Source organism: Lutra lutra, chromosome 5 (assembly GCF_902655055.1).
Source record: "Lutra lutra chromosome 5, mLutLut1.2, whole genome shotgun sequence".
NCBI lineage: Eukaryota > Metazoa > Chordata > Mammalia > Carnivora > Mustelidae > Lutra > Lutra lutra.
The window spans coordinates 95,030,523-95,056,837 of record NC_062282.1 but is presented as its reverse complement, the minus strand read 5'-3'; the positions used below and the strand labels follow the sequence as shown (position 1 = coordinate 95,056,837).

Here is a 26,315-nt window from a genome sequence, read left to right as displayed (position 1 = left end):
TCATTAAGCTTAAATTATTATCATAAGGGAGAGGGTAAAAATGACTGCCGTGAAAAATTCCATATCCTTTCCACTCTGTGTTTCACACACACATCCTGCAAGATAAGAAAGGTGACATGCTTTCTTTTATCTCAGTGCATTTGCATACACTGTATCCTCTGTCAGGAACACTTTCATTCAACTAACTTCCTCACCTGAACCAGTAGCTTCAAAAATTTATAAAAGTTGAGAGGTTTCTTAGTGTACAAAATGACCCACTTGAGAGGTGAAAAGAAGATATTGGAATGCTTTATTTATTTATTGGTAATACATTTATTTATTTGTTTATTTATTTATTTTTAAAATTTTATTTATTTATTTGACAGACAGAGATCACAAGTAGGCAGAGAGGCAGGCAGAGATAGGGGGAAGCAGGCTTCCCGCTGAGCAGAGAGCCCCATGTGGGGATCGATCCCCAGGACCCTGGGATCATGACCTGAGTCGAAGGCAGAGGCTTTAACCCACTGAGCCACCTGGGCGCCCCTATCTATCTATTTATATATTTATTTTTCAAGTAAGCTCTTTGTCCAGCATGGGGCTTGAACTCATGACCCTGAGATTGAGTCACATGCTTTACCAACTGAGCCAGCCAGGTACCCCAAGAATGTTATTTATATTTAAACTATTATTTTTTGTTATTGTTGTATGTTATATATAGTACACAATATATGTGTTTGGTAATACCTACAGATGAGTAATAAATACATTTAAAATACATATTTTGGTAATGTTCACAATTTATTTTACAACCCAAATATCTATCAGTTGACAAATAGATAAACAAAATGTGGTATAGCCATAAAAGGGAATGTAATTTAACTATAATGGGGAATGAAGTATTTAATACAACCTAAAACATAGATGAGCCTTGAAAATATGCTAAGTGAAAGAAGCCAATCACATACGAAACATCTAGAATAGAGAACTCTATACAGACATAAAATAGATCAGTGATTACCAAGGGCCAGGAGAGGGGAGGCTGAGTCTGTAGCAGGAGATTGTAAAGGGCACAAGGTTTCCTTTAGAGATAATGAAAATGTTCTAAATTGACTTTAGTGATACTTGAAGATACCTATGAATATACTAAAAATCACTGAATTGCACACTTTAAATGGGTGAATTGTGTAGTATGTGAACTAGATATCTCAATAAAACTGTTAAGAATAAAATAAAAAACTTTATTCTGCAGGTGTAATAAAACATTTTTGGAGACCAGTGGTCTCAATAATTGATGATTCTACTTGGGCTTGTGCATCTAGAAAGATATGTTGCCATCTAGATTTAATTGCCTTTCTTTTGCTCCCTCAAACCTTCATGAGCATATATACCATGTTGTATTAATAACTAGTAGTTTGTCTCTTTCACGTGCTAAATTACAAACCATATATCCTTACCCCATGTCATGAACTAAAATAATTTTCAGGTGGCTTAAGCAACTAAAGCAAAAGTAAAAAAAAAGAAAAAAGAAAAAGAAAAAAAGAAAGAATTCCAGGAAGATACAGATGAATATTTAAACCATCTTGACCAGATATCTGGGGAACTTCAAAAAGTACTGACACCCTGGGTTTCACTTCCCGAGCTTTGGGATTTCCAGGTAATTCTAATGCACAGGAAAGCTTGGGAACCATTGATGTAGTGATGAAGGAGAAATCAGAACAGGCATCTTAGAGAAATGGCCTTAAACAGCAACTTGAATATTGAGGCAATATTCACTGCATACAGAAGGCATTCTAGGAAAAGGAAGTTGTAACAGTGAAGGCTTGGGTGGGAAATAGGTTACCATGTAGAAAAATTTAGCCTGTATGGAGCATTGGATGCATAATGAGAGATGAGACTGGTGTGGCAGGAAAAATTTAGCCATGTAGGGCCTTGTATGGCCTGCAAGGATTTCATCCTGTAGGAAATGAGATGCCATTAAAGAATTTTATGAAGGGGATTGACACATGATCAACTTTGTGTTTAAGAAAAGCCACACACAGAATGCATTGGCAGGATCTAAGATTAGCAACAGATATCTGTTAGCAGCCTGTTAGCAGGTTGTTAAAATAGTCTAACAGAAAAATTGTGGCTAAAAGGGTCACGGTAGGACATAAGGCACTAGAAACCTACAGGAAAGGGGTGGAGTTTGTTAAGAAAAATGTACAGGGAACAGACTTGTTTTGAGGCTATTGTAGTCTTTTCAGATCTAAATCTAATTCTATTCACCCAAGAAAATATGCAAACACTAACCCCTCATTGACATGTGATGAATGATGTTTTTCTCTAAAAATACATCTAGGTATGTAGACAATAAAACAGTATCCAAAATAATTCTCCCTGAGGTCTTGGATTTCACATTCATTTTAGGGATTTTTTTTTTTTAAGATTTATTTATTTTTTTGAGAGAGAGGGAGAGGGAAGGAGCAGAGGGAAGGACAGAGGCAGAAGAAGAGAGAGATTGCCCAGTCTCCCCACTCAGCGTGGTAATACAGAGCTAGATCTCACAACCCTGAGATCATGACCTGAGCTGAAACCAAGAGTCAGATGCTCAACTGAATGACCCACTCAGGTACCCCCAGTTTAGGAAATCTTAAGAAATTCTTTATTTTCTAAGTATAAGATAACACATTCCCTGAGGTTGTAGTTTCTATGTTTCTCAAGGTTCTTAAAAGAAAAATTGTATCTAAAATAAAAACTAAAAAACACCAACTAAATAAAATTAAAGCTCTTTTGTAGGGTACGAGAGGCTCCAACAATTGGATAAGTCTTCTCAATCAGAAAGTCCTTCACCACATTAAAGCTAGTCATTGTCAAGGTCAAACTGTTACCCAATCCTGATCAAAAGTGGGTACTACTCTTTCTTTCTGATTTAGAGATTATCTTCTATGGAACTAAGGTTCAATAAACTACTGAACTCTTGGTATAGAAATGAAGATGTTACAAGGAGTGTACCCTTTCCTCTAGGCAGGCTGATTTTTTCATTTCATCTCCCTAAGTGAAGCTTTCCTCGACTATAGCATTTCTCAGGGCTCTGAATATCTCTAAATGTTATAGCTTACCTGCACACCAAAATTCAAGTAAGCACTTGAAATACTATTAATTATGAATACTGTTCAATTATGTAGTTATTACTACAGTTTCAGTATTAACTATAAACTGTTTCCCATGAATTAGTCTTGTTTTATGTAGCAGAGACCAGCTAATTTAGAACTAGAGAAAAACATTCTGTGGGTTTGGGGAGGATTATTTAGCACAGTGCTATTAGACATTTATTCAAACTCAGTGGTTTTTTAACTCTTTGTACTGTGACATATTACAGTAATTTTTTTTTGTATTAACTCTACACACATATATGTTTGGTATATAGCTAACATATAAAGCTGTATGTAAAGTTAAACCATATGAAATTACTGACATTATGTTTTGTTTACCTACAAAAATGGCAATTTTATATTGTTCAACAAAATGTAAAGAATAAATTTTTCAAAATTTCATAAAAGAATATTTACCCTAGCTACATGTGATACATTCTTATGTTTTCTAGTCTATGCCATTTAATTAAATTTAAAAATGTTGATTAAGATACGCTACCAATTTCTATGATCCACCAGTGAATTTCTGGCTACAATTTGAGAAACCCTGCTTTAACCTCTAACCTGTAGCCTACACTAACAGATAAAGGGATTCTGAGACACCCAGAGAAGAGCAGCAAGGTAAAGATGAAGCAAGTAATAAAGATGGTGCAATGGCCTGGAAACTCTGTGCCCTTAGCAGAACTGGCAAGGATCATACTAACTGGAGAGAATTCAGAGATTGAAGATCTTGACTAAATCTTTTCTGATTTGAAACAACTAAACTGATCATATCACACAAAATGTGACTCAACCCCCTTAATGTTGGGTGGAGGAGTGATTCTCAAGGTGTGCCCTTGAACCTAAAGAAAGCATCAGCATCACCTGGGAGCTTATTAGAAATGCAAATTATTGGACCCCATCCCATACCTACTGAATCTGAAACTCTGGGGGTGAGGTTCAGCAATCCCAGTGATACGTTTTATAATGCTCTATCCAAAAAAACTTTACATGTAGTGCCAGTTTTCTTTCCACAGAGAAAGGAAGCCCATAGGGAATATTTCTGTCTGACACCTGTTTTCTTGCTTTCTAGAAGATCATCATCATGCTAGATGAACTGAAACTTTCCATGCTGCTAACATTTTCTAAAAGTGAAGCTTATCCAGTTCTGTTAATAAATAGTGAAACAATACAGATTATAATAGGTTGCGGGCTTACTGCTTATATTCTGATTAGGCTTTTAGCTTATTAAGAATGATTTTCCATAAAGATCTTATACATATGCTTAATTACTAGCCATTTTGTCAATGAAAACCACAAAACATGAGTTCTTATCCAAATGAGTAAATTATTATCAGACAGATGCTGATACATACCTGAACAGTTGTCACTATCAGCACCGACTTCAAGCAAGGCATAGGCATGCAGGCTAACATGGAAGCAGTAAGAATGCTGTTAGCTTGCTCATTGGTGCTTGAATCATGTGCATGCACACTACCCCCTCTCATCCTTTCTGTTACCCACAGCTTTATCTGATGGAACAGTGTTGACAGAACTTGAACTGGTGCCAGCCCTACTGATGAGGAACAAGGTGGAACAGTTGCTGGCTGGAGGGAATGTTTCCTTTTTAGGAAGTAGCAGTAAGATGATATACAGAAACCTGGTTGGAAGGGAACTATCACAAGTTGCCAATAAAAGAAATGTTTTTAGTTTTTAGAAAACAAAGGATCAAAGAAAGTAAAGTAACTGGCTGATGTAGAAAAGAAGATACTCAAACAATGTGATGAAAAATATAAACCTAAAGCAAATAATAAATGGCCACATAGATATGCATACTAGCAACTAAGCTGAGTTCTGCTTGATGCAAGCTTATGCTTGGTCTTTTTACATCAACAGATTAGGCATGAGAGGAATAGTTAAAGACAAGAATGTTAAGTCCTAGTCAGCTAAGAAGCCTGACTTCTCACCATGCTAACCAAAAACCACAGACAACCTATGATGTCCATACAAAAATCAGATAGAAAAGAAATTGCTTGTCTGATTGCAGGAAAGAAGTAAAACTTGAGACAGGTAACTTTTATAACTGTAAAAGCTAATAAGGGCAAATGTAAATACCAGTTTCATTAATAAACATCTTTCTTAAACTTCACATAGATGTATTCATCATCAAGTCCCAGACCAATATAGCCCAAGTGCTTGCTTCTGCTCCATCCTGTAACCTCATGTTAGTACAAAAGGGCACTCACTGTGTCTTCTTCACTGAACAGGGAACTTGAATGTCCTCCACTCCACTCTCCACAAGTTTGGGGAACCTGAATGTCTGTCTATCCACAATGCAATGATAAATAATAACCCTGACACTCAACAAAAGGAGCCCCCAAATCCAGAACTGTATTTTGAAATGTACAAGAGGGAATAAATCACATTCAGGATAGTTTCAGTGGTAGATATTTCATTATATGCATTTATTATATGCATTATATAATGTGTACACATTTATAGTCTATGTCTATATATATAGACATAGCTAGTATATTAGTATCTCAGCATATTTAAAAACCTTAAATAATCCTTTTAGGTAAAAGAGTTTACAAGTATCTTTTTCTCTATCACCTAATAAAATAGAAGATAATCATGCCTGCTCACGTTACTTGACCAATTAAAAATAATGATTTTATTTAGCATTTGGAATATTCTGACTTTGGTTCTGGCTTGAATGTTTGCCAGGAGAGATAATTTTCAGTAAAGAGGAGAGGGGAATGATGTGGACAAAATATGGAGGAATCTGATAGCAAAGCAACATATTCTGATAATCCATTTTGTTAAAAAGTACATAATGGTAGTAAATAATATATCAGCAGCTGGTTTATCTATTACAAAAGTAATCCAAGATACAGGAAAGAATAAAAAGAATAAAATCTTGTATTAAATATGCAGTGTATTGTTGTTTTTTTTTTTCATTTTGAGATGACAGGCAAAAAAAGGCAGATTCATAATCACTTTTATTGAGGTAAAGGCTCTCTTGGCTGACATGAAAGATTATACAGTATTCCACAAAATGTTGTACTAGGTATTGACTGTTACCACGCTGGGAAGAGGATTACAGTTACTATCAGGCAATTTATGTCCTAACTGCTGTGTTGATGCTCTTAGGGAAAAATTAATTATGTGAGCCACAATTTTTTTGTGTGTAAAATACTACCTGTCCTACTTTCCTCATGGGTTCTTGTAAGAGACAAATAAGGGAGGAAGAGAAAAATAAAAAGGTATAAAGTTACTCACAAGCATGGACTTATGTTAAAGACACAGTTGACTGCCCAAGCAATAATTCTTCTACCTTCTTTTTTTTTTTTTTTGCTAACAAAATCCGGATCTGGTTTAAGCAACAGAATGCTCAGTATCAGGGTACCAAATCATGACTGAAGCCATTTAGTTCAACTTTCATCTTTGATTTCACTCATTCATTCTCCAATATTTTTTTGAATGCCACTACATGCCAAATATTGCTCTAGGTATTTTCTTTCTTTTTTTTTTTTTTAAGATTTTATTTATTTATTTGACAGACAGAGATCACAAGTAGGCAGAGAGGCAGGCAGAGAGAGAGAGGAAGGGAAGCAGGCTCCCTGCTGAGCAGAGAGCCCGATGTGGGGCTTGATCCCAGGACCCTGGGATCATGACCTGAGCCGAAGGCAGCGGCTTTAACCCCCTGAGCCACCCAGGCGCCCCTGCTCTAGGTATTTTCTTAAAGAAAACACAATTCTAGTGGGGAGACAGAAAACAGTAAATAAGTAAAATACACAATATATGAGAAGGTAATAAGAGAGACAACAATGAAATAAGAAAGGACAGTTCAGGGAGTGCCCAACAGAAGTGGTCAGAGAAGGCTTCACTGAGAAAAAAACGTGAGCGGTAAGGGAATGTGTCATGTGGATTATTTGGAGGAACTGCAGTCCAGACAGGGTAACAGCATGTGCAATGATCCCGAGGCATGCTCCCTGCCTCATACTAAGAGCTAAGAGGCTGCTCTGCCTAGAACAGAGTGAAGGAGAGAAAAGTAAAAGGAGCTGAAACCAGAGGTAAAAAGGAAGTGGGGCATAGATTATGGAAATCCTTACAGACAAACATAGAGGCTTTAGCTTTTAAGAAACCCATTGGTGAGTTAAAGAAAGAAGTGCAGCATGATCTGACTGATTTTTAAAGGACCATCCTGGCTACTATATTAAGAATAGACTTTCAGAGGCGCCTGGTAGAAACAGAAACCAGTTATTAGACAAATGCACTAATCTACGTGAGAAATGGTTGTGGCTCCCATGAGAGTAGTAACAGTAGAAGTGGCTAGGTTATATATCCTAGATGTGTTGACCAGTCAGATGAGTGCTATAAAAGAAAGAGAGAAGTCAAGGGTGACTCAGAGATGAACTGAGATTGGGAAGATTTCAGGAGGAGCAGGTTTGGAAGTTAAGATCAGTAGTTCAATTTGGGACACGTTAAGTTTAAGATGTTTATTAAACACTTTGGAATTTATAAGCATATAGATGATATTTAAATCCATAAGATTAAAAGACACTAGTAAAGAAGTAAGTGTAATATAAGAAGAAATGAGAGGTCAAGTAAAAGGGTGATTCAAAGAGGAGGGAGTAGCAACAGAGCACAATGCTGGCAATAAATCATTTAAGAAGAAGCCTAAGCAGTTGACTTGTGAGAATGGAAGTATATCAAGTAAATTTAAGAGGAAATGAGAGGAGAGGAATTAGGTCAGGCATGTCTATTCTTTCAAGGATTTTTTTTTTTCCTGGATAGGGATCAGAGCTAAAGGGCAGTGGCTGGAAGGGGATATGGGGACAAGAAACTTTTTTAGTGGAGAAAATACAGCATGTTTTCATGCTGATGATAAACAATCCAGTAAAGAGGGAACTTTTTTTTTTTTTTTAGAGATTTTATTTATTTATTTGACAGAGATAGAGAGAGATCACAAGTAGGAAGAGAGGCAGGCAGAGAGAGAGGGGGAAGCAGGCTTCCTGCTGAGCAGAAAGCCCCATGCGGGGTTTGATCCCAAGACCATGCAATCATAACCTGAGCCGAAGGAGAGGCTTAACCCACTGAGCCACCCAGGTGCCCTAAGAGGGAACTTTAATGATGCAGGAAAGAGAGAACTGTTGGAGTGTTGTCTGCAAGTAGGTGAAAGACAGCAAGATCTACTGCACAAGTGAGGGATTTGGCCTCAGATAATGAATAGCTCATCCATAGTTATAGGAGGGCAGGCAAACAAATGGCCCACAATGCAGATGAGCAGGTAGTTGTGGTGAAAGAAATTTTCCTTTGCTTGCTTATAGTTGAAAAATCCCTCTCCACTTTGCCATTGATTGGTCCAGGTCACATGTTTACTTGGTAGATCCACTTTTGGCCAGTGATATGCAAAGGGAGGTCTGGTGGGGATTCTGGGAAATATTTTCTTTCCCATAAAAAGAAAGGTCCGGAAAGAGAAAGGTTCTTTCATCTACCTTTCATTCTGCTTTGGATGCTATTCTATGAAGACATTATGGTTCAAGTTGCTACAGATATTTTATTATGACACTGAGGGGAAATCTATAATGTATATGTCAATAACTATGCAAATATGGGTAGAATATAAGGTCCATTAGGCAGAGGCCTTTTTTTTTTTCCAACTTGAGGTATAATTAACAAATAAAATTTTAAGACATTTGAAGTTTACATGGCCATGATTTGATGTGCATATACATTGCAAAGGATTCCAGAGGTCTTTACTTTGTTAACTGGTGATTCCAAAGTATCAAAAAAGTACCTGGCACATAGTATACATTCAATAAGTATTTGTTAAATAAATGAACTATGATCAAGATGGACTTTTTTCAGAAATTCATGGTATTTTGATGTATACCAGCAAATAAAGAGATAATTATACTCCTATGCCCTAAGTGGTAAGATGGTGTGAATATAGGGTGCTAAAAAGTAGAAGCAGGTTTAGCTGACCTTGACTCTGAAATGCAGTGAACTTCCCAGACTGTGAAAATCAGCATGCTGCTGTTTGAATGCTCATTATAAAATGTTTTGCCCTGTATCAGCATTTTCTGATAATTTCTTGAATTCCCTTATAAAAATAAATATATATCATATAATCCTTATATCTCTCCTTAGTGAGACACAAACAGGGCCATGATCTAGGGTAACATTTGTTTTATTCATTAACTTCATTTTTCCCCTTTGTCTCCATCTTTTTTTGACCTAGGAGTACAATCATACTGATGAAATATTTTACCACAGCTATCACCAGTTTTTATTGAAAAGCATACAGGATGCCCTGTTTTAAACATTTAAGAGTTTCAATGTCTGCTTTTTTCTTTAGAAGAGTTATATTTCTATGTTCCATGCCAGCATGCTCTTTCCCTCTTTCATTTTAGCAGATACCATTATCTTTTTCTTCTGGAATCATTTTTGTATACCTGAGTACAATGAGCTCCTTCACCATATGACAGAAAATAAAGTACTTGCAATTTTATTATAGGAGCACACAAGTGGCATTATATGCAAAGGAGTAAAATTAAAGCTAAAGTGTCCACAAGCTGGACTAAAACCATATTTATGCTTCTGAAGGCAAGAAAAATTATTTAGTCTACAGTAACAAGTAAGTAGCAACAAAACAAATATTTAGTTGACTGGAAAGCCAATGTTTTCATTACTTGTTATAAGCATGAAAGCTAAAAACAGCCTGACCAAGCACATTCTGACAGCAAATAACACATGTATTCATCAATCTTGTGGCATATATAAAACTTTGACTCTTAAACAACTTAAGAGTCTTAACTTTGCCTTAAATATATTATATATATTCATATCTAATTTATATATAATACATAATATGCTTTTATGGATATATATACATAATATATAATTGTATCATTTATTTATTTTAAAAAAAGATTTGCTGTAAATTTTTTCTTTACTAGTATAATATATAACAGCTCCTGCCCTTAAAAATGCTTTAATCTAGGGTGTCTGGGTGGCTCAGTGGTTTAAAGCCTCCGCCTTCAGCTCAGGTCATGATCCCAGGGTCCTGGGATCGAGACCCGCATCTCTGCTTAGCAGGGAGCCTGCTTCCTCCTCTCTCTTTCTCTCTCTGCCTGCCTCTCTGCCTACTTGTGATCTCTGTCTGTCAAATAAATAAATAAAATCTTTTTAAAAATGCTTTAATCTAACAGAACTAGAACAAATAATTATAGAATTTGTATGGAACCCCAAAAGACCCTAAATAGCTTAAGCCATCTTGAAAAAGAAAAAAAAAAACTGGAGGGATCACAATCCCAGATTTCAAGATATATTACAAAGCTATAGTATCTAAACAGTATGGTATTAGCACAGAAACAGACACACAGATCAATGGAATAGAATAGAAAGCCCTAGAATAAGCCCATGATTATATGGCCAATTAATCTTTGACATGGTAGTAAGAATATGCAATGGGAAAAAGACTTTTCACCAAATGCTGTTGGGAAAATTGGACAGCTACAGCAAAAGAATGAAACTGGACCACTTTCTTACACACACAAGAAAAGAAACGCCAAAGAGATTAAAGACCTAAATGTAAGACCTGAAAACATAAAAATCCTAGAAGAGAGCACAGGCAGTAATTTCTGATCTGACTGACTGATCGTTGCAACATTTTTCTAGATGTGTCTCCTGATGCAAGGGAAACAAAAGCAAAATGAAACTACTGGGACTACACCAAAATAAAAAGCTTCTACAAAGCAAAGGAAACAGTCAATAAAACTAAAAGTCAACCCACTGAATGGGAGAAGATATTTGCAAATGACATATCTGATAAAGGGTCAGAATCCAAAATATATAAAGAACTTGTGGGCGCCTGGGTGGCTCAGTGGGTTAAGCCGCTGCCTTCAGCTCAGGTCATGATCTCGGGGTCCTGGGATCGAGTCCCACATCGGGCTCTCTGCTCAGCAGGGAGCCTGCTTCCCTCTCTCTCTCTGCCTGCCTCTCTGTCTACTTGTGATCTCTGTCTGTCAAATAAATAAATAAAATCTTAAAAAAAAAAAAAAAGAACTTGTGTAAGTCAACACCAAAAAAACAAATAATCCAATTTAAAAAAGGGCAGGAGATGTGAAAAGACATTTCTTCAAAGAAGGCATCCAGAAGGTCAACAGACACATGAAAAGATACTCAACATTGCTCATCAGGGAAATGCATACCAAAACCACAATGAGGTATCACCTCACACCTGTCGGAATGGCTAAAATCAGAAACACAAGAAACAAGCGTTGGTGAGGATGTGGAGAAAAAGGAACCCTACTGCACTGTCTGTGGGAATGGAAACTGGTACAGCCACTTGGAAAATAGTATGGAGTTTCCTCAAAAAATTAACAACAGAACTACCCTGTGATTGGTATTTCCACTACTGGCTCTTTATGCAAATACTATGAAAATACTATTTTTAAAAGATTTTATTTATTTCTTAGAGAGAGAGAAAGAGGAGAGAGAGGGAGAGTGAGAGGGAGAAGTAGACTCCCTCCTGAACAGGGAGCCCAAGGTGGGACTCAATCCCAGGACCTGACCTTGACCTGAGCTGAAGCAGATGCTGAACCAACTAAGCCAACCAGGAACTCCCCAAAATACTATTTCGAAAAGATACATGCATCCCTATGTTTACAGCAGCATTATTTACAATAGCTAGATTATGGAAGCAACCCAAGGATCCGTAGATAGATATAAGGATGAAAAGAACATGCAGTTTACGTACACAATGGAATATTACTCAGCCACAGAAAAGAATGGAATCTTGCCATCTGCAAAAACATGGATGGATCTAGAGAGTATGTAATTCTAAGGGAAACAAATCAGTCAGAGAAAGACTGATTTCATTTATATGTGGAATTTAAGAAACAAAACAAATGAATAAAGATAAAAAGAGACAAACCAAAAAGTACTTTTAACTTTAGAGAACAAACTGGTTGTTACCAGACAGGAGGTCGGTGGGGCAGGTTGGGTAAAATAGGTGAAGAGGAATAAGAGTACACTTATACTGAATGAGCACTGAGTAATGTATGGAATTACTGATCACTATGCTGTACACCTGAAATACAACACAGTATGTTAACTGTACTGGAATTAAAACAGTGAGAACAATAACAACAAGTGCTCTAATCTAGTAATATACTTACCATGCTATCAATAAACTGTTTGTCTACACATGTAAAGATTGCTTTGATAATATGCAAAACAGTTGTAATTTGCTGCATGCTTGTTATGCTAAGAAGTCTGTGGTGACATTATTTAATATCTTATAACAAATTAATTAATTAATTTTAAAAATTATTATTCCCATCTTATAGATAAGGAAACTGAGCTCAGAAATGACTTGCCTAAGATCACCTATCCCCCAAATCAGCGTGAATAATGATGAAGCCCTCATCTGTCTGAGGTAGGATTCTGTTAAAATCATAATTCTGATAGTGTAGCAGAGGGGCTAAAATGGCTAAAATGTCTTAAAAATATAAGATTTTTGCATTTAGCAATTTAACTGATAAAAATTTTCTGCAATAAATGTGTTAAATTCTTTTTTTTTTTTTTTGTTAGGGAGAGAGAGAGTATATGGAGGGGTGGGGGAAGGAGCAAATGGAGGAGGGTAGAGAAAGAGAATCTTAAGCCTCAACTCAGGGCTTGTGACCTGAGCTGAAATTAAGAGTTGGATGCTTAACTGACTGAGCCATCCTGGTGTCTCTATATATGTGTTAATTTAAAATAATGTATTTGCCTGAATAAAAAAATAGCAAAGGAACAAGGATTCTTGGTATTGGTTACAATTATGGAAGGATGGAAAAATTAGAATGTACCGTGATGTGGGGACTATAATTACTCTATCAGTATTTTTCCCTGCTCCGTTGGCTGAGAATGCCTTGAGGCAATAGGAGTGAGCACACCTAGCACCCACATATTGGTTTTTAAATACTATTCTCCGCTAAAAGAAAACAGCTCCTTAGAAAAAGGGTGATTTCAGGGCAGGGGCAAGGAAAGTATAAGTAAAGAACATCAGAACATCTAGTTAAATCAGAAAATAAGGAAGCACTCAAATAATAATGGAAAAATATCAAAAGAATACAGGAACCAGCCTGAAAGGGTTCCCACTGGCCAAATAAAATAAAAATATTTATTTTGGTCACCAAAATAGATAATGACAAAACAGACTATGACCCATGAAGTAAGACTCCATGAATTCAGTCTGATATACTTAAGTAAATAGAGAAGGGAATATCTTTTTTATAATGGAATGCTATAAATATAAAAGGAATGATGGAATTAGAAAATCATCAGTGAACACTAAAACTAACAGGTGAAAGTTAGATGAGATATGCCGTATTTATACAAAACTAAATGTGATACATTATTTTAGATTGGTTTCTGGACTAGGGGGAAAAAAACCTAAATAGGTCTAAAGGACATTTAAAAAAAACCAAAATAAGAATTTTGACTGTGAACTAGATAGTAGTATTATATCAATGTTAAATTTCTTGATATTTATAATTATATTGGTTATGTAAGAGAAAGTCCTTTTTTTAAATTAACACATAACGTATTATTTGCTTCAGGGGTACAGGTCTGTGAATCATCAGTCTTACACAATTCACAGCACTCACCATAGCACATACCCTCCCCAATGTCCATCATCCAGCCACCCTGTCCTTCCCCCCACCCCCCAAGCAACCCTCAGTTTGTTTCCTGAGATTAAGAGTCTCTTATGGTTTGTCTCCCTCCCTGGTCCCATCTTGTTTCATTTTTTCTCTCCCTTCTCCCCACAAACCTCTGCCCTGCCTCTCAAATTCCTCATATCAGAGATATCATATGATAATTGTGATATTCTTTTTAAGAAATATATCTTAGGTATTTAGAGGAAAGACCTATCACTAAGGTGCAAATTGTTTAAGAAAAAAATTATATATACAAACATATATACATACATAGAGCACATGCAAATGTAACAAAATATAAACCAGTGGTGAATTGAAGTAAAAACATATAAGGGTTCATTGTATTGTTCTTATAACTCTTCTCTAACTTTGAAACTTTTTAAAAAAAAAGTAATCATCTCTTCTGATTTTAATGCTTAGTCTCTAAGGAGACTAAGGGAAAATCAATTTTTCTAGGCTTTAAAAAAGATTTAATACTATTCAATATACAGGTGACCCTTGAACAATTTGGGCATTAGAAGGCAGAGCCCCAGGGTAGTCAGAAATTTGCATGTAATTTTTGACTACCCTAAAACATAACTACTAATAGTATACTGTTGACCAAAAGCCTTTACAGATAATATAAATAGTTGATTAACACATAATTTATATGTTATATGTATTATATACTGTGTTCTTATAATAAAGGAAGCTAAAGAAAATAAAATGTTAGGAAAATCATAAGGAAGAACTACATTTCCAATACTGTGCTGTAAAAAAATCCATGTATAAGTAGACCTGGTCAGTTCAAACCCCGTTGTTCAAGGGTCAACATATATCCAATGAACAGCTCATTTATAAGACCTGATACCAGGTCCTACAGATTTGCTAGAGCAGTAGTTCTGAGTGTGGTACCCAGACTGGACCTGCACCATCAGCTTTACTTGAAAACTTGAGAGAAATGCCAATTATTCAGCTCCACTCCAGACCTATTTATGTTCTACTGATAGAGAGTTGTAATAGGGGATAAAATGATAAACCATTTGAAAGCAAGATTATGGAGAAGAGGGAGATTATTTTTTAAAACTTAATTTAGTATGCAATAAGACACTACTACAAGTTTGTGAGCAAAGGAATAATAATTATATTAAGATCACCCTAGTACCAGTGTATAGAATGGGTCACTTCTAGGGAGATTCTAAAGGAAAAGACCAGTTTAAGTTTCTTATAATAGTGCCAAGAAAGATGTATTAAGAACCTGAATTAGCCTATAGGACTAGAAGACAATAGATGAGAGATTCCACAATGGGTGAGTGCCTAAGAGTTATCACTTGGCTGAATGTGACACAGGCTCAGGGTAAGGAAAAGGAAGGGGCAAGGAAAAGATTAGAGCAATTAAAGGTTAATGAGATTTTGGGGCGCCTGGGTGGCTCAGTGGGTTAAGCCGCTGCCTTTGGCTCAGGTCATGATCCCAGGTCCTGGGTTCGAGCCCCACATCGGGCTTTCTGCTCAGCAGGGAGCCTGCTTCCTCCTCTCTCTCTGCCTGCCTCTCTGCTTACTTGTGATTTCTCTCTGTCAAATAAATAAATAAAATCTTTAAAAAAAAAAAAAAAGGTTAATGAGATTTCAAGCCTGGATGGCTGATAGAATAGGTTGGATCTGGATGAATTCAAGGAAACTTCCTATAGTTGGGCCTTTTAAAGGCCAAGCATCCCAAGCCTAATAATCCTATAAAAGCATGTTCTTCTAAACAGTGTCAAGTAAGGAAGCCGTGATTCCAGCCTTATGATTCTATAAAGCATGTTCCTGTAAACAGTGTCATGTAAGGAAATGGTTGTCAGATTTGCAGATTTTAAAGATCTGTAAACATTCCAAGCAAACTTTAATGGTCAGTTGCTTTTTAATTTTACAAATTAAGAACTTAAAAAAAAAAAAAAACTTCTATTAGCTGTTAAGAGTATAACTTGGTAAAACCACTCTGGAATAAAGGGCAATATCTAGAGGAGCCAGAGGTGTGCGTACTCCACAGGATATGGTTTGTGTACAGTGTATTTGCTGAAAACATACATCAGTTCAGTCAGGGCTCTGAGACTTCCTACCTACAGGATTCTGGACAATTTATTTAACCACTATAATTTAGTTTCTTTATCTGTAAAATGTGGGATACTGTCTATCTATTGTTTCGAGAATTAAATAAATAGCCATGAGATACTTAGAACAGTTCTTGGCACACAGCATTGGTAAACATCTGCTATTAGAATTATGATAATGACAACCCAGACCCAGCAATTCCATTTCAAGATATACCCTCGAAAAACTCTTGTTTTTATGCACAGGAGAAATGTGTAAGGGTGCTTTCCGCAAAATGTTTAAAGTAGAAAATACATGGGAAAAACCTCAAAGTTCATGAACAGGAGAAAAATAAACTGGCATAAGCATTCAGAGACTACATTATCTAAAATGAAAAAACATGTACTACATTTATTTATTTATTTAAAAGATTTTATATACTTATTTGACAGAGAGAGATCACAAGTAGGCAGAGAGTCAGGCAGAGAGAGAGGGGGAAGCAGGCTTCCTGCTAAGCAGAAAGCTCGATGCGGGCTCGATCCCAGGACCCTGAGGTCATGACCTGAGCCAAAGGCAGAGGCTTAACCCACTGAGCCACCCAGGTGCCCCAAACATGTACTACATTTAAAAACCATGGATAAGTGTGGAAAGAATAATGTTAAAAAAAAAAAACACAAAAAAACAACAAGGTGTGGTAAGACACATACCATTTGATACCAGTTATATAAAGTGGCATAGTCAACAATATTATTACCTTTAACAGCGACATATAAACCCATGTGGTGAAAGGTTAAAAACATGCACAGGAAGGAAACACATTTACTTCTGGGTAGTGGGTACTTTTGTGGGGAGAGAAATGAAACTGAAGAGTATATAGTGGACTTAAACAAAACAGTATCTGTAAAATTTATATTTAAAGAATCTAAAACAAATTTTAAAATATATGATTATTTGGGTTGAAAAACTAGGTTAATCCCTGTACTTTTCTGTGTGTTTAAAATACTTCATAAGGTAAAGGCAAAGGCAAGAGAAAAAATGACAGTCCACCAATTTGATAAATTTTTAAAAACCACATTTTAATGTTTTTATTTTCTATTATGAAATAATTTTAAACTTACAGAAGAGTTAAATGTAATATGGAGTAATATGAAAACTCATATATTTTTTCTTCAGGATCACCAATTTTTAACATTTTGCCACAGGTTTTATTATTTTTTCTCCCTTTGCATATATATTTTTCTCAACTTGAAAATAGTTTGCCATACATCCATGGACCTTTATTCCTTAATTCTTCATTTGTAATTTGTAAGAACAAAGATAATCTCTTAATGTAACTATAGCTTGGTTATCAAGTCCAAAAATATAATACTGATGCAATACTTTAATATTCCACCCACATTCCAATTTGGTCAAGTGCCCAGTAATGTCCTTTTTAGCATTATTTTTCCCTTTTTTCCAGGATCCAGTACAGGATTATGTACTATGTTTAGTTTTGATGTCTCTTTTAGTCTCCTCAGCCTTTCCCTGAATTTTGTAACATGGACATTTTTCAAGAACACGGGGCAGTTGTTTTTCTAAAAAACACTTTGGGTTTGTCCTCTGCTCCCTTATAATTAGATTCAGGTTATGCATTCCTAGCCAGAAGACCTTAGAACTGCCTGATTTTGTGTTCTTCTCAGGGTACTATTAGAAAATACCTGTTGCCTCTTGTTGCTAATGTTATTACTTTTTAAAAAGATTTTATTTATTGATTTTGAGAGAGAGACAGAGCACAAGCAGCTAGAGGGGCAGAGGGGGAGGGAGAAGCAGACTCCCTGCTGAGCAGGGAGCCCGATGAGGGACTTGATCCCAGGACTCAGGATCATGACCTGAGCCAAAGGCAGAAGTTTAATGGAATGAGCCACTCAAGCGTCCCAGTGATATTAATTCTGATCAGTCAACTTGTTACCTTTTCTCTTATATGTTTTACGTTGCACCTAAGAAGCAATCAGGGAGATTTAAGATCATGCAAATATACCTGTCTTCAAACATTCCCTCTAGATTTAGTATCCATTGATATTTATTGCCAAACCAGTCTTTACTATGAAAACAGTAATTTTCCAACTCTACCACACCCTTCTCATTTACTGGTTGGCATCTTACTGTAAGGAGGAGACATCCCTTCTCTTCTAAGTATTCTTTCATTCATTTATAGTATTATGAAGTCATGGATTCCTATTTTTCCCCAATGGCTTAAATTTCATTTGTCCTCAGTCATTATTTTTTGGATCTTTTTTTATTGAGATAAAATTCATATAAGATAATTCAACATTTTAAGTTGTATTTTTAGTGGTTTTTAGTATAATCACAGTGTTGTACAACCATCTGCATGATATCATTCAGAATATTTCCATTGCTCCAAAAGGAAACCCTCTATCTTATTAGCAGAAACACTCTTAGCAGTCAGAATTCTCACCACCCTGCAGCCCCTGCCAACCACTAATCTCTTTTCTGTTTCTACAGATTTTCCGATTTGGGACATTCCATATAAATGAATCATACAACATGTGGCTTTTTGTGACTGGCTTCTTTCACTTAGCATAATATTTTTAAGGTTCATCCATCTTGCAGCATGAATCATACCTTATCCCTTTTCATGGCTGAATTATATTTCATTATAGGGATATACCACATTTTGTTAGGTTGTTATCTTGTTTCTACTTTTTGGCCATTATGAATAATGCTGCTGTGAATATTTGTGTACAAGTTTTTGTTTGAGCACTTGTTTTTAATTCTTTTAGGTATATACCTAGGAATGGAATTTCTGCATCATATGGTAATTCATTGTGTAACTTTTGAGAGCTGTTAAACTTTTTCCAAAGTGGCTATACCCTTTTATAATCCCACCAGCTAAGTATGAGCATTCCAGTTTCTCCATATCCTTGCCAACATTTGTTTGTTTCTTTTGTATTTTAGCTATTTATTCTTATTTTGTGCATGGTACTAATAAACTGATTATCCAGTTCTAAGTTCAGAACAGATGAAAGAATAATAAAAGTGACGGAGAATACCCTTTATAAGGGGAAATGTTATGGAATATGAAATATAAATATGAAATATATGAAGAATTAGAATATAAATAAATAAATAAAAAGCCAGGATAGGGGCTGGCCTATGCCAGGCCCTATTAGGTTGATTTTTTTTTTTTAACAATTAATGCAATATGTTGAACATTTTTCATGTGCTTATTGGCTGTTTGTATATTTTTCTTTGCCTCTCTATTCAAATGCTTTGCCTGTTTTTAATTTGGGTTGTTTATATATATATATTTTTTAAAGATATTATTTATTTTATTTGACAGACAGAGATCACAAGTATGCACAGAGGCAGGCAGAGAGAGAGAGAGGAGGAAGCAGGCTCCCTGCTGAGCAGAGAGCCCGATTCGGGGCTCGATCCCAGACCCTGGGATCATGACCTGAGCTGAAGGCAGAGGCTTTAACCCACTGAGCCACCCAGGTGCCCTGGGTTGTTTATATTTTTTATTTTTGAGTTATACGGCCTCAGTTACTTGAAGAGCAGATTATCCCAGATTTGGTCTGGGAGTCAGGGGTAAGACCTTTCAAGATGTCTACTATGTCCTCTCGACATGCTACCATCATTTTCCCAAGCATTTTCTACTTTCTTATATAGTAGGTACTCCAGTCTTGGGAATAGCCATTTGTCCAAAAAGCCCTGGTTCCTTTCACTGGGAAATGGTATCAGAAACCAATATGCCAGGTGTGCTCTTTGTTACTGATTATTATTTATCTAGGTCTTTTTAGCAGCCAGAGGTAGTAAATAAATAAATACACACACACACACACACACACACACACACACACACACAAGTATATTATGAGTCCTTACAAATCATATCCATCCTCTGAAATTTTTTTCTTGTCTTCCCTCATTCCATATTTTTGTCCCTTCTTCTATAAGAATAACAATATATGTACTGCTCCTACAACATCAGCATATGTATTCATTTATTAAATCTTATCATATATATCAAACAGTATTATAATGAGTATGCTTATAGCCAAACAAAAACAAAACCTACTAGAAAGAGTTCAAGTTTTGTTTACTATTCTTCTCCCCTACTCAGGACCAAAGATAATATAGTCAAAACATTATGTTCAAAGTTTGAATTAATTTTCTTTCTTGATAATGTGTAATTATATGTATTCATCAATGTAATGTTACTGATTAGAAACAGTTGTTTGTTTCTGTTCACACTGTTTTAGTTTCTTTTTCCTTTCCATGCTATTGACTTAATTTAATTTTTAAAATACATAGAACATGAATACATTTCCTAAAGCCAAAAGTACACCAAAAGATAAACTCAGAGGTGTTCCTGCCTCCCCATCTATTCTACCCATTCTCATTCTTCCATTTCTTACAAATAAAACAATCTCATTGCGGTTTTTTTGGCTTATCCTTCCTATGTTTCTTTTTGTAAAAGTAAGAAAGTGTGTATGGGCGGGCGCCTGGGTGGCTCAGTGGGTTAAAGCCTCTGCCAGGGTCCTGGGATCGAGCCCCACATTGGGCTCTCTGCTTAGCGGGGAGCCTGCTTCCTCCTCTCTCTCTCTGCCTGCGTCTCTGCCTACCTGTGATCTCTGTGTGTCAAATAAATAAATAAATAAAATCTTTTAAAAAAAGATTTAAAAAAAGTGTGTGTGTGTGTGTGTCGTATTTTTCCTCACATAGAAGGCTATGTTATATGTATGACAATATATGCTATATATGTATAGCATATATTGCTATAAAATTGTATAGCAATATATTGCTTTACACTTAGTTTTTCCCCTTACTTTCAAAGAACAACAACAACAAAAAAATAGCATTTTTCAGTATACCCCTAGGAAGGAAGAAGGAAATTATGATTTTTTCTGCCTTTATTGGAAATAATCAGCTAATAATCTCCTTTCCAATGCTAACTTTACTGGAGACTGCTACAAGGAAACAAAAACAAAGCATTCTAACAATGAAAAAAAGCAATATAATCATTACCTAATATCATATTGAATATCTGCTCTTTTAAATATTTTTGCTACACAAGAGTAAAAACTGTATATCAGAAACATATCTGAGACCCCTATGTTGTCAGCCTGAAGAGGCAGTGGTGATGGGTGGCTGCTGACTTCTGAAAGAACAATTTTGATATACTTGTGAAGTTGGGAAGCTAGAGCCCAAGATAAATTAATAGTTGTGAAAGAGGAGAGGCAGGGATTTCAGACTACTCTCCTCAGAAACTGGTTAACAGTGGAAGCAGAGTTTGGAAGGGAGACACAGAAAAAACAAGGTTAAAACCATATCTTTAAGGTTGGGCATGAAATGAATACATTGAGACAGAAGGAGGGAAAAGTAAGTAGATATGGACAGACTTCTGCAAAAGGACAAAGAGAAGGAAAAGGTTTTGAAGACTGTGGGAAGGGGTGGGAGGCTGGTTAATTTTGAAAAGAACTAGGGTCACTTTGCCCTGAGAGAAAAGACAGGCTGGAGAAATGTGTGGGAAAACAGAAATTCTGTGGTAGAGAGAAGCTCACATAGATGGTCTTTTCAAAAGAGTAAAGATGAGGTAATCTGTACAAGGTTGGGGCAGAGAGGCAGGATTGGCACTGGAGATGTGAAGACTGTGGAAAATGCTTGGCACAGAGAAGCCATGTGGAGAACACAGTACAGAATGAACAATATAAACACAACAATCTCTGTATTGGAATTTCTTCAGCTTTGTGAAATGATGTAACTGTTCTGAAACTCTTGCCATCCTTCTATTATTGAACTAAAAATTTTAAGCTATCCCATAAAATTACAAACAATATATCAGTTCAAGAATAATTTTAAAAAATACTGCACTTGCCAAATCTGAATTAGAAATATGCATATTTTTGATTATATACACACATTTTACATATTATTTTAAACTAGTAATATCAAGTATCTAAATAATTCTGTTCGCCATTATAAATACTTAGCCAAATAAACAAACATTACTATTTCATAGTAAAACTCACCATTTTTTTCAGAATAGTATTTAAGAATGCCTCTTGATTTTTAGGCCAAATCAAAGTTAGCTGACTTTGATGCTCATAATATAAAATGGCAGCTAATCCTAATCCCAGTTGAAAGAGAGATTAAAAAGTAACAAAGTACAAGAAACTGAAAAGGCATTCTCTGGTATAGCTCTGGGAAGGAAGTAGTATAATATATTCTTTCCCTCCCTTTATTTGAAGTCCACCCTATAGTAATTTCCTTTCCAACACTAATCTCGAAACACAAAGATATTAAAACAATCTTTCTGTCAACTTAAAACTGGCAGAACTGGCATCACTTAACATAATATTTGTATTTATTTTCTTTACTGCCAGTCCCTACCCACCCCATTCCCAACTCCCAATTGGAATGTAAGGCCCATGAGAATAGACACTTCATCAATTTGTTCTGTTTTATCCTCAGTGTCTTGAATAAGGCCTAGAATATAGTGGTACTCAACAAATATGGATTAATGAACAGAAAATCAAATCTGAAGAATCCTAATGCATATAAGGAAAAAGCAAGGCTGGGAAAAATAGGTTATTTATGACATAAGTGATATCAGCATTGTGGATTACTAAGAACTGACTATACATTTGGTTTACTAGATTACTGCTATATATCTAAGATATACTAGAATCAAGAGTATAAAATTCCTTGTTAAGGTTAGAAGCTTGTCTTAAGTAAAACAAAAGGTTTAAAGTTTTATAAAGTATGTGTATTAGTTAAAATTGTATTTAATTTTGTGAGAGAAATACTTATTGTGAACCTTCAGAATTTATGATGTAGAACCACAGACAGGATTAATATAAAGAAGAATGTAGTAAGTAGCATAAGAAATTCACTGAGATATCCAGGTAAATGTGTTTTGAAATGTATCTGAGGCTTGGAGCTAGAAATGTAGATTGGGGAGTCATCTATCAAAGGAAATCAATAACCTATCTTTTGTGGGATTTTGAACAGAGTGTAAGGGAGTTTGGAAAAGGTTTATAGGATGTGGAGTGTTTGAGATAGGACATGAAGGACAAAAATTCAATAGACTAAAATGGTGGAAGGTGTTCAAGTCAATGGGATTTTATAAGCAAAATGACACACCAGAAAGAGTAGGGTGTAGTCAATGATGCATGAAGGCATTTTGGGGAGAATAGGAATATATCTAAGGAAGTAATGGAAGAAAGGACTTAAAATCTGTAGTATTGCAGATCTTGAGGATTCTGCATATAGTTTGCTACAGAACAGGACGAGCATAGATGAAGGGTTTTGCTTACTTCATCTAACTTAGTCCTCTGGACAGTCATGTTAGTCATCTTGGTGGACATACTTCTCCCTGAACTCCTGAGTCCATGGGACTCTAGTGGTTCCGATCTCTAGCTTGAGAAATGGCATGTGACTCAGGAGTGGTCAGTTAGAGCCTTTAATTCCATAGCTACAGTAATTGTCTCAGGAATGGGCACATGATGGTATCAGTGACAATGAGATGGTAGGAGATTTTTACTGAGACTTCTGGGACAAATGGGGCATCCTTGTCCACTGGATTAGAATCTGGGAAGATGTGAGGAGTTGCTCTTATGACTACTCAAGCCCATAGGGAAAGCCTGAGAGGCACAAATAAGGGTATATACGTTGGGGATAGGGTGAAAGCAGAAACAAGAGATGGATATATGAAGAGAAAATCTAGGCCCACTTGACATTATTTTAGCCTTTGCTAAAGCTGTGCCTGGACTCAGTTCTACATTATAGTCCCAAAAGAAATTTTTTAAATAAAGATTTTATTTATTTATTAGAGAGAGAGAGGGAGGGAGAGAGAGAGCAAGCACCAGAGGAGGGAGAGGCAGAGGGAGAAGCAGGCTCCCCACTGATCAGGGAGCCTGACAAAGATCCTGGGATCATGACCTGAGCCAAAGACAGATGCTTAATGGACTGAGCCATGCAGGCACCCCAGAAATTTTTCAATATAAGCCTTTTTAACTATTTAAAACCATAAGATTCCGAACTAAAAATGTCATTCCCATTTTACAAATGAAGAAACTGCAGGATAGAGAAAGTAATTTGTCCAAGATCACATAGGTTTTGAATAACAGACTTACACCTCTAACTCATATATGATGGTTCCAGGCCCATGTTGCTAACTATAAGTTTTTTATTTTTTATGTTTTCATACATATGTGTTTGTGTGTGTCTAAGAAAGAGGAAGAGAGAGAGAGAAATACTGACTTTGGTTAGTTTATTTTGGCATATAAAAATAATAACTGCCACTCATTGAACATTATGCTAAGAACTTTACATAAAATTTCTATAGATGCCAATCATTACCAGCTTGTCCATAACCACTTTTAGTGGAATCTTTCTTGTTCACAACTGCTGTTCCTTCTGTGAGCCTCAGAAGCTGGGGTTGAGGATGGCATGAGCCAGATATGCTCACAAATGACTATGACTTGTGTAGCTAATCAAAATGTGAGATGGGCCAATCAGATTCCTTTCTTGCAAATATAGTGAGAATGAGCCAGCTGGTGAGACACAGAAGGAAGCACACATCGAGAGTTGGAATGGTCATTTGAGACCATGTGCAACACAGAATTCTAAAGGATAATAAAAATAGACTGTGCAGAGAAAGAAGAGTACAGAGGAGACAGAGAGAAAGAAAAGCAGAGGTACAAAGGGAGAAGCAGATTACATAGCTTTGAAAGGAGAACAGCCTCAGTTTCTGAGCACAATCTACCTGTCTACTCTGGCTGTTGTCTTTGAGTATTCATGGGACCCACTGTGTTTATAAGAACCCCCCTAAAGGAGACTGAATAATTCTTGGACAATGAAACCAATAAAGTACAGACTAGAATAAGACATCATCATAGTGAACTATCACAGTGAATTAACCCAGTAGGTAATTATTTTCAAGATAAAGAACCTGAGATTCAGAGAATTTAAGTAAATTTCCTGAGGGACACAACTAGTATGAGATCAAGGTAAGATTAAAACCCAGGTCAAGGGGTATCTGGTTGGCTCAGTCATTGGGCGTCTGCCTTCTGCTCAGGTCATGATCCCAATGTCCTGGGGTCAAACCCCACATCAGGCTCCCTGCTCAGTGGGGAGTCTGCCTCTCTCTCTCCCCTCTGTCTGCTTGTGTTCCCTCTCTTACTGTCTCTCTCTCTCTGTCAAAAAATAAATAAAATCTTAAAAAAAAACCAAAAACCTAGGTCAATATTTCTTAACTTCCTAAGTGTTAAAACTAACTGGAATAAGGAAACACCAGGGACAAGGAAAACGAAGAACTAACTTCAAAACTTTAGGAAGGGGTAGTGAGAGACACACCTATATAGAGCAATGGATGAAGTAATGGAAATGAAAACATAGGTACAAATGTACAGGGAATGTCTATAGGGTAGGGCTAGGGGGTGAGTGAAGAAGTAGAAGAAGCCAAAGGTGATATGATTTTTTTTTTTTTTACCTTGGCTGATTGAAAGAACAGAGGTGCCATTAACAGTACTAGTAGGGAAGTTAGGCCTGGGACTTGTTTTTGTGGGGAAGAAAATACACTTAATTTGGGTTACTGTTAGTTTTAAGTCAACGTGTTTAAAAAGGGAGTTGAAAATGTGGGCCTGAAGCTCAGAAAAAGGGACTCAGGAATTATTTTAAATAAGTGACTTCAATGAAATCTTTATAAAACTCAGTAAATCATTATATGTTTAAAGAAAAAAATCAGTATTGTACAAGTACAAAACTTTAAATTCAGAGATAAAAACCGTATTTAATCCTAGAAAGAGAATGTTTTAGGTTTCTAATTTTACTCTGGCAGTATTTAGGGTGAGAAGTTTATTGGACCCAAATGACAGAACAAAGCGATAGATTCTGTTTCTTTAGTTCTATATAGTCAGCAGTGTGCATGTACACACATACAGAAACACATAGACATGCCCATGCATACACACAGAGACATACCCTAGCTTTTATATTTTTAAAGGATGTAATAATGTTTTAAATTGTAGAGCAAAAATATATAGATGTAACATTTTAAAAAGTCTTGTTTTATGCCTTACGTTTCTCCATGGAACTTAAAATCCTTTAACAGACATTATCTCATTGTTTTAAGAACTGTTATGAAACAATCTGACATTTATATAACACCATTCATACTCAATAATCCCAACGGGCTTTACAAACCCTGGAAGAATGACTTTGTTCATGTTCAGTATGCAACCACTCAGGGATGGAGTTGGGATGGTGTGGGTCAGTAGAGAAGTGTACAGGACTGTGGTAGATATTCTGTGGAACATAGCAGTAACACTATACAACCATTTAAAAAGGAAGTGAAAGACATTATTAAACAGAAATCCATAAAGCGACAAGCAGAAAAGATCCAAGGTAAGATTATATTGCAGGTGTTAAATTTGAGAAAAATATTAATACCAAGTGGTCT

The 26,315-nt window shown here is 36.0% G+C and overlaps 1 protein-coding gene across 2 annotated transcripts in view; it reads right to left on the bottom strand.

Moving 5' to 3' along the window:
- CWC27 (CWC27 spliceosome associated cyclophilin) overlaps positions 1–26,315 on the bottom strand; it is a 196,688-nt gene that overhangs the window by 48,353 nt on the left and 122,020 nt on the right. The window lies entirely within an intron of this gene.